The sequence below is a fragment of the Miniopterus schreibersii genome (genome assembly GCF_964146895.1).
Source record: "Miniopterus schreibersii genome assembly, chromosome: 2".
NCBI classification, from domain to species: Eukaryota; Metazoa; Chordata; class Mammalia; order Chiroptera; family Miniopteridae; genus Miniopterus; species Miniopterus schreibersii.
The window spans coordinates 58,417,377-58,428,037 of NC_138102.1; the positions used below are offsets into that span (position 1 = coordinate 58,417,377).

At 35.4% G+C, this 10,661-nt stretch overlaps 1 pseudogene across 1 annotated transcript; it reads left to right on the forward strand.

Moving 5' to 3' along the window:
* Nucleotides 1-1,105: 1,105 nt before the first annotated feature.
* On the forward strand, nt 1,106-3,037 carry LOC308552425 (rac GTPase-activating protein 1 pseudogene; annotated as a pseudogene). The gene has a single exon. The product of its transcript is annotated as a rac GTPase-activating protein 1 pseudogene (transcript).
* Nucleotides 3,038-10,661: the final 7,624 nt, after the last annotated feature.

Genomic DNA, 10,661 nt, shown 5'->3' on the forward strand with positions numbered 1-10,661 from the left:
ACTGTAGCACAGAACTTGTTCTGGGCCACAGGGACCATAAGATCCAAATGAACATATGATATTAGACAATTTACCAACTCACCACTATGCTTATTGGACTTGGTGAGAGAAGTCAGATCATACTTCCTTGAACCCCTCATTACAGATTACTAGGATTATAGACCTAAAAGCTACCAAATGTTGCTGCTACTTTGTATATTGTTTTTTCAGTAGAAACTATATACTTGCTATTGGGATCTACTAGAAACAGCATGCAACACTGAAGGCATACAAGATACAATAATGGATTTACTTTCTTAAGTATCTTCCATGGAATTTGTGGATGGGAAAAAAAGTTAAAATAATTCAGATAAAGTGCATCAGAAGACAAAATAGAAACTCTGATCTTGTGATGGAGATAATCAAAACCTTAATGAGGAGGTTTCCCAAGAGAGTTTATTTACCAAGTAAAAATTATGTCTATGTGTGTGTACTGTATATAAATGCATATATTTAAGTATAGATGTGTATGTGTGTGTATATATACACATATACAAATATACATACTGTGCAATGTAGGTTTTGTCTCAGGAGGACCATCACATACCATAATTACTATTTTCATGACAATCAACCAAACTTAGGAAATTTTCTTCTCTGATATCCATGGCTGAATGGCATGACCATATGACTTTCCTCTTGATAAAATAATACAAGCATCACATTGTACTTATGACAACTCTCAGAAGAATGGAATTTTTAGCAATTCAGTTGGTGGAGGAAAAACTCTTGGAAAAAGCAAATCTGTGCAGTAGTCTAAATTACTTACAGTAGTACACTTAGTTTTTGTATAAGAATTAGAAACTTATTCTAAAGGGATATGTGTTGATTTTTGCATGTGGTGATAGCCTATCTATATGTTTGGTTAAGTGGGTCATACACAATTGGAAAATTAAAAACACTTCATGTGGAGATCTATAATTTTGGAAGAAATTCTAGAACTCTAAAGAAGGAGTAAAAGGTGGCGTATGTTAGATGGCCCTAAAAGACCTAACAGGAAGTTTTGAAGGGACTGGAATAGAATGTTTAAGACAATATTTGAGGAAGGCTGCCCAGGTGGGACCCAATGGACCTGGTTAAGTGGGCTCTGGAGGTTCTGAGAAGGATGGATACCATGACACTGAATTTCCAGAATCTGCTTGAGCAGCTTGTATGCTGGGTGGAGATTCTCAGTGAAGAAAATGAACTCTAATTCATCCAGTTGGGAAAGACCTTTGAGGATTTTTATAGAAAGTGTCAGAATAGACATGAGCTGAGAAAATACAAGGATCTTTTGATGAAAACCAAGACTGAGCATAGCACTCTGGATGTTAACCTGAAGCTCACAGGCAATCAGGTGGATGTAGAGATCAAAAAGAGACTGTGAGCTAAGGCAGACTGTGAAAAGCTGGAAAAACAGATTCAGCTGATCTGAGAGATGCTCGAGATACATTGGTAGCATTCAACTAAGTGAGGAACAAAATCAGTTCTGGCTTTTCTCAGCAGAGGCCAACCATCCATGGGAATCCTGGGAACAAAAGACTAGCTAGCAACCTTTGATGAATCTGGTTGCATTTTATCAGATATCAGCTTTGACAAGAGCAATGAATTGCTGGATTGGGATTCTTTTTTGGTAAAGACTTTCAAACTGAAGAAGAGATAAAAGAGGTGTTCCAGTAGCCAACAGTTCATGGATAGTCCCCCTAGACCTATAGACAAAACTCATTCTATTAGCTCCACAGTAAACCAGGGGAATGAATCCATAGATGCAAAAACTACAGTGACTTTTATCAATGGTGGAGGTCCCATTGAAGCTACATCCACTTTTGAAACTGTGACATATTGAGTGAGAAGCTGAATGAAAACAAGTACTTTACAGCCTTGGAACAGTGACTCCACCTTGAGCAGCAGGTAGCTGGAGCCAAGAACTGAGGCAGACAGTTCTGGCACTCCACAGAGTAATGGAGGGATGTGTCTTCAAAACTCTCTCTCTAAGATGGATATTAAACCCAAATCTTGTGCTTCATGTGTAAAGTAGATAAAATATGGCAAGCAGTTTCTGAAGTATCAAGACTTTCATGTGGTCTCTTATCCAGAATATGGGGACAGCTGCCCCCTTCCCCACATTTCTACCCTGATAAGAACACTTGTTAAGATTGGAGCTGGAATGCTGGCAGATTATTTGTCCCAGACTTCTCCAATGATCCCCACCATTACTGTCCACTGTGTAAATGAGATTGAGCAGAGAAGGTTGACCAAAACAGGCCTGTATTAGATCCGAGGATGTTACTGGACAGTAAAAAACTGAAAGGAAAATGTCTTCAAGTGAAAACTGTACCTCTCCTCAGCAAAGTGGATGACACCAATGCTATCTGTAGCCTCCTGAAAGACTTCCTTCAAAACCTCAAAGAATTCCTTCTGACTTTTTGGCTAAATGAGACCTTTATGGAAGCAGCAGAGATCACTGATAAGGACAACAGCATAGTTGCCATGTACCAGGCAGCTGGTGAACTGCCCCAGGCCAATGGAGACACATTAGCTTTCTTCATGATTCACCTGCAGAGAGTGGCTCAGAGCTCAAACACTAAAATGGATACTGCCAATCTGGCTAAAGTCTTTGGCCCTACAATTGTTGTTCATGCTGTACCCAGTCCGGATCCAGTGACGTTACAAGACATCAAGAGTCAACCCAAGGTGGTAGAATGTTTGCTTCCATTGAACCTGTAATACAGGAGTCAGTTCATGATGATAAAACAAGAGAACATTGACCCATGCATATCACTGAAAACTCAAATGCCTTTTCAACACCATAGACACCAGATCAGATCTTAAAGTTAGCTTACTGGGGCCTGTGACCACTCCTGAGCATCACCTTCTCAAGACTCCTTCATCTAGCTTCCTTTCACGAAGAACCTACTCTACCATCACCAGGAACACACCCAGATTTGGGAGCAAAAGCAAATCTGCCACCAACCTAAGATGTCAAGGCAACTTTTTCTCTTTTTTACGCTCAAGTTAAGTCATATCTGTTGCTACTTCCTGCATTTACTGACTACAAGGAAGGGTGCACCTGTACTCTCTGCTCTGCAGTCTCCTGTACTCATTACTACTTTTAGCATTCTCCAAGCTTTTAACAAAGTTTAATGGTGCGTGGGAGTTTTATTAAAACTACCTAAAACTATCCAAAAAAAAAAAAGTGACAATATTTGAAGTAGCAGTCCAAGTATCAAAGATGAGTCCCATGGAAGTTACCAGGCTATGCAATCACACTGAATAAAGATATGTAACTTTGTTCTCTGTTGAGATATCAATAATGCCTATGACTCTTTGAAAACAAAAAAATATTTTTAAAACATTTTTTCATGGCCCAGCTGGGCATGGCTCAGCAATTGAGCATTGACCTGGGATCCAGGAGATCGTGGTTTGATTGCCAGTCAGGGCACATGCCCAGGTTGCCAGTCTGGAACTTGCAGGAGGCAGCTGATCAATGACTCATCATTGATGTTTCTATCTCTTTCTCTCTCTCCCTCTCCCTCTCTCTGAAATACATAAAGATATATTTTTTAAAAATGTCATGCAATGAATTCCACTGGGACAGAGTCCATCTGATAGTTATCAGGTGGATCATAATGAACTATTACTTATAACTTCTAGAGAATTTCTAAGGGTCCTGATAGGCATTGGTACATTCTCTACTTTTTTATTGTAAATGTTATTATTAAAACAATGGCCAAGAATGTTATAGAAAGGTAGAAACAATGTAAATTATTTCAACTTGGAGCACGCTTATATATTTTTTCAGCTTATGGGACCTATTTCACAGACTATAGTATACTGATCAGCTAAAAGCACTATATTATGAGGACACATTTCATTCATTCTCCCCTTCAGAATAGTGTTTGGATAAGAAATTTAAAGAGTAAATTAAAACATTTTCTAAAAAACAGAAAAAGAAAAAGTTTATCTGCATAATCAGGTGACTGGACTTAACACGTTAATAAGAAGGATATAAAATGGGATCATTTGGGATCAGAAGGGAGAATGCATGAGTAGGAACTGATGCAGAATACAACTCTCTGTCTTCCCCATTTTACAAATTGTTTCTGTTGTAATGTAGGATCTCATGGTAACAAGGGCTGGCTTCAGTTTGTTGGCTCCTATTGAGAGAGACATTTGGCACATGGCATTATCTCCAAGACTTCAAACCTTGCATCCAAATGAATTCACTGGTTGGATAGGCCTTATGTTGGTCTGACCTTGTTTGGTGCAAAGGATATCTCTATTGCTCACAAATCTAAGAATGTAAATAAATGAGAGAAGACATTCCCAATTTTATGGTTGAGGGCTGTACCTGAATCTTCAACCCAATCCAGGTAGGGAGAGTCAGGGTAAATCTGGGAGTACCAAAAAACAAGGGAAGTGGTAACTTAATGTAAAGGCACTTGGAAGTGAGAGATAACACCAGAAAAACTAATAATGTTTGTTCCCTCAAGAGTGTCTCAAATCAAGAGAATAACCAAAGTTAGTTTTTGTTCCCTGGGGAAGACCACCAGCAACGTTTCCTTCTGAAAAATGTCCATTGCACTGAAGATGCGGTAGGAACTTTGTCAAAAATTTATTCCTGCCCTGCCGGGCGTGGCTCAGCGGTTGAGTGTCGACCTGGGATCCAGGCAATCGGGGTTTGATTCCTGGTCAGGGCACATGCCCGGGTTGCGGGCTCAATCAATGACTCTCTCATCATTGGTGTTTCTGTTTCTCTCTCTCCTTCTCCTTTCTTCTCTCTGAAATCAATAAAGATATATTTTTAAAAAAAAATTATTTCTTGCCCGGCTGGGCATGTCTCAGGGGTTGAGCGTCAACCTGGATCCAGGTGATAAGGATTCGATTCCCAGTCAGGGCACATGCCCGGGTTGTGGGATTGATCTCCAGTTGTGGGCTTGATCAATGACTCTCTCATCATTGATGTTTCTGTCTCTCTCTCCCTCTCCTTTCCTCTCTCTGAAATCAATAAAGATATATTAAAAAAAAATTTATTCCTGTGTAATCCAGTGGGGGAAAAAGGTGATGCAGCACTTTCTAATGGCCCTACTGAATCTTGGTCATTTGGACTCTTCTTTTTGTTAAAGGTTTGTAGACTATGTTCACTAGTGAAATCCTTATGAGATCATCTCAAGGAGATATTACTTCTGAACTGTGCCGATCTATAATTGTAGGATACTTGACCACCTGTGCATTAGATAATTGCAAACCAGGCTGATGCACTGCTGAAGCAGTTGCTGGGATATGAGGGATGTTGTATTGCTATGGCTGGCTTGGCGTGCCAGAGCCTGCATTCTACTGATCCAAATATGCTAAATATAAATGTGATGAACTCAAGAATGGGACTTGAAAAGAGGTTGATGACAATGAGGGGGGTTAATGTAGGGATGATGCATGGTCCACACTAACTGATAATCTCTTCTACAGCTCTGAAGAAACCCTCTTTTGTTGTTCTTATGGTACACACAGACTGAGTCGATTTTAGGAGTAGAATATACAAATTAATAATTTTCTAATAACTAATGTATGGTGTGCACATGAAATACAACTTTTCTAGACTGCACTCATGCTCCATAATAGCAATGGCAAGTGTAGTGGTGAAGTCAACACTGACCTAGATGATCTTAAAGGGATTCAGGAACCACTGATTTGTAACTAGGTAATTTGAGCCAAAGAGAAATAGCATTTTTGGAAGCATGCCACAAATTTGAGAAGTACATATCATCCCATACAGAAATTTTAAAGGGATTACTTTGGCAAGAAACTAGCCAAATTTAGCAAGGTTTGGAAAGATGTGTGAAGCACTTATATCCATAAATGATGAGGCAATTTTTCTGAGTGACACTTTGGGAGAAGGCATGACCCCTTAGGATGGGCTGTCTTATGTGTTGATAACTGTGGAGTCAAATATGTTGTGAAAAGAATAATTAACTGAATATGATGGAAGTACAACAAAGAGAAACTCACTCATGGAAATAGTTTGAAAAGCCCAAATTGTGAAGTTCAAATTGTCAACCTGATTGTGACTCAAAGCTGAATTATGACTGGAGTATAGACTGGATAGTCCCCAAATTTAATGAATAGTAAATTTGAATAGCTAGTTTTTCTATTGGAAATACAAAATATAAATAAGATACCATTGATATCTTGTGAATATATATTTGGTATGCAAAATATTACTTTAATATATCTGGCATTTGGTATATAAAAAAATTTTGGTTGTTTGAAAGATACTGAGTAGGAAAGGATATATTCTAATAAGAAATTACAGAATGGAACATTATTTGGGAAAAATTTAAATCCTCAGTTGATGTAGGCCTCCTGGAAATTGTCTTGATTAGAAATAAATTTAGTTTCAGAATGAAGTGATATATGTCTCTCATATTTATTTTTTCAAGGCACAATTAGTAATTCATGAAGAGGTAAAAAGTAAATTGAATTGGTTAAAAAATATTAAAAACATGAAAAAGATGTGATCAACACTAACATATCTAGTCAATCATGCTGATAGTCACTGAATTTTACATATCTTATTGGCTATAGATAAATAATCTCCCATTTTGTTTGCAATATCAAAAAATATATCTTTCAAAATGGATGTAAAAAGGTGTTAAAAATATATATGACTGTATTCAGAATTCAAAGGTAGACTGTCATTAAAGTGTTAACAGTGGATCTGAATTAATATTCTATACCCAAGAACAGTTAAGAATATGACCCTGGATTTACCTTCTTGCAACTTTGCCCCCTGGAATGAGTTGAAGATCTGAACAATGATGTACCAAGCATATTATGTATGGTTTTCATTGTTAAACTCCACAGGTAAGTTGTTGCTGCCCTTATAATGATGCAACTTGGAACATATGGCTAGAAGGACTTCATGGTAAAACAGTATAAAAGTTAGGTGAGAAATGAAAGCGGTTGCTTCTTTGAATGTCTGTGTCCTGTGTCCTCTGCCCCTTATTTTGCCCTCAAACACACCCTGTGCAGTGGAAACTCCAGAGAGTCTTTTGAAACTCAAGTATGCAAATGCTGTCTTGTTGTGTGATGTATTCCATGCTTTCAAATGAACAAGAAAGTAAGGAAGGGCAAGTCAGACAGAAGTCACAGTCTTTTTGTAACCTAATTTTAGAGATGACATCCCATAATTTTGTTATATTCTGTTTGTTAGAAGTGAGTCATTAGAACTAGCCCACAATGAAGGAAAGATAATTATATAAGGGTATGAATACTAGGGGGGTAATCATAGCGAGACATCTTGGAGGTTGCCGACCATACTTAAGATCGAAAATATTCAAGCAACAAATTAACATTTGTCTGGAAGTGAGTTCATATGACTTCCAAGTTATTTTCAATTCTATATTTCTATACTTTTGTGATTAATAATGGAATTAGAGAAATTGTAGAAAAAATCTCAATACACTGAAAAATTGAGTGAATTTTTATATTTTTAGGTTATTTTCCTCTCAATAATAAAACTGACTTAGAAGATAAAAATTCAGAATACTTAGTCAAAATTCTGAATGTTTTTGTAATTTTAAAGTATTTTGATCTTCTATATCTTATATAAATTTATTTTAAATAACATTTAAAAAGCTTTCTATTTAAATAGATTTTTAATATTACCAAGTATTGTCAAAAATTTTGCCCAAATCTACATGCTTGATAGGTTTTTCTTTTAAGTAAAATTTCCCCAACCATGGCAAATGTTTTCCTTTAATTGATATTATAATGGTTGGGTTAGGATAATTTTGTAATTATGAAATATTTTACATTTATTTTTAGCTGTCTGCAATTTACAAATTCTGAATTAAAGCTCTGAGATTTCAGTCTACTTCTTAAATGAATGTCACACCAATTTATACTTGATCAAAATAAACATTTTTAATGATATTTGTTTTTCTTGTATACAATTGTAATACACATTGCTTAACCTAGGATAATTTTTAAAGAAATAAAGCCAGCTTTTCTTAACTCTGAGTGCCAATTTAAGGAAAAAATATTTTATTGATATTTTAGGGGGAGAGGAAGGGAGAAAAACATCAATCGGCTGACTCCAGCACACTCCCTACTGAGGATGGAGCCTGCAACAAGAGCATGTGCCCTGACCAATAACTGTAGCAGGGATCCCTCAGTACATGGGACAATGCTCAACCAACTAAGCCAAACCATCCAGGACCAATTTGTTTTTTTAAATACTAGATTTCTCCAAACTGAAATTTTAACTTCTTTTATTTCTAATACACAAAATTAAGTTGTATAAGTAGTAATAAAAACACATATGAACATTTTTCTTTTAAATATATGGAAAACTGATTGAAATATATATGGGGTTTCAACACTCTGTGATTATTTTGGAACTCTATGGAAAGATTTCAAAGATATATATTTTTCAACACTCTAACTTTTCAAAACCCACAAAAACTGGTGGCTAAGTTATAGATATTTGAATAATTGATTTAAGGCAAATATTCTGAATGACCTCATAATATTAAAGTAACACTTTATTTCACCTCTATCGCTGTAACAAGGGTATGAGCAAGTGAAAGTCACCATTATGGTGTCCATACTATTTCCCTCTACATATTAATATATTCTGAGGTTTTAAAAAAACCTCTCTGCTTTTCTAAACCTTTTCAATACAAAGTAAGCATCTGTGTGATTGGTTGCTGGGTTAAGAGGTTGCATAGATTACTAGATCAAGTTACATTTTACATCCAAATTAATGTCACAACTTGAGATGCTCAGCTATTGTCAAACAATGTAGGGCCAAGGTTGGCAAATTAGTTAGTATTAGCATATAGACCTTTTGGCAGGAAAGGAAAGCTCTTTACTTGGAGTGGGGCATTCTTCAGAATTTGTCAACTAGAATCTGCCACCAATCTCATTATCTCATTTGTCTTATTTAGGCTAAATTGGCAGTTATGTCTTCATAACAAATGTTTGTTTTTACAAATGAGGAATGAAGCAGAATCTGGGAAACACAACACTAAAACAGCTTTATTGCAAGTCTTTAAGGTATTTCTGAAGCTGGATCACTGATTTATAGCTATAGAAAATTTTCTTTATCCCTTGATTTTCTTATATATTTTAAACTTGTAGGTATTAGAACACCAAGCATAGAAATTAGAGTACCCTAAGTCTATTGAACAAAAATGTATTGAGCATTAAGATTGTGAAAGATTTATTTTTGATACTGGATAAGTTAAAGAATAAGAGATTATTTTCTATTTTGATTATTTTAGTATTTTAAGTTAAAATTTCCTTACATGATCCTCTTTGGCCAAATCATATACCTTATGCACCTATGTAGATATCTGAACCTATGTAGATATCTCCATGTGTACACAAAACCGTGCTTTCACAAAAACACACATATACATGGATACACACATGCACACACATGATCTCACTAAATCATGATTTGTTTTTATCAATAAATATAAGACAGCTAACATTATTTAGCTTGAGAACAAGGAATTTTAGAAAACTGAGTAATAGAAGGACACTATTTCCTTTGCATGGGGACATATAAACACAGACTTACATGAGCACACATACATACAGCCTCAGAATAGTATAGTGTGTGTGTAGATGTGAAAGTAATGTGTTAATACTATGGATATTAACTATTTAATACTTTTGTTAGGACTAGTTCAGCTAGGTTAAACTATAAGTAATGAAAATAATGTCATATTGAATTTCTAGCAAGAGATAAAATGTATTTTGGTTAATGTATGTAGAAAACCAAATGTGGGGGAAAACAATAAATGTTACATCATAACAATGTTTTATAGAATTATTTAATTCTATAACCTTACATTAAGTCACATTCTTGAAATTACAGTTTAAGATCTATCAGACAAGTGCTGCCATGCTCTTTACCCCAAATTTTTATAAACTTCATAGATTATGGATCCTGAAAGAAATCTTTGCTCAAATTTATAGACAAATTGTTGTGGACAAATTAAAATTCCTTTTGTGAAATCAAAAGAATGAATAGCTTTTTACTAAAATGAGTAGTAACAAAAAAAATACTCTCTCTATTTTTATAGTTACTCTCTCTATTTTTTATTTAAAATGTGATTACTGATATATTGTAAGAAAAATCACAATACGTAGTTTGGTTTGATACACAATAAGAGCATTGTTCTTTTGTCACAGATATTAATTCATAATGGTTCTTCCTCAGGTTATAAATGTATAAACATCAAAATTCCATTTGCTTCAATGTCAGTGACAAGAATACACATCAATTCTGTATTATAGTAGAAACTCCATGTTGAAAATGCTAGTATATTAAATACTGGCCTTAGTGGTTATGAGTGAAAATACATCAAATCAATTATTTTTCTAAATTTCCCAGAAAATTTACTTCCAAATGCACAGGAGGTAGATCATTTTGCAATTATTATTACATTTAAATTTAAAATCACATTTTTTTGCTAATTAGTATGGGAATTTATTCTTACTTTAAAAATACGATTTCTTTAGATTTCACTTGAAGACAGAATGAGTCAATTTGAGGAAAGGGGCAGGGTGTTCTATTTTGGTGTCAGCGAGGTCTGATAAAAAGATGTGGGTAGTCCAGCCACGCATGGCTC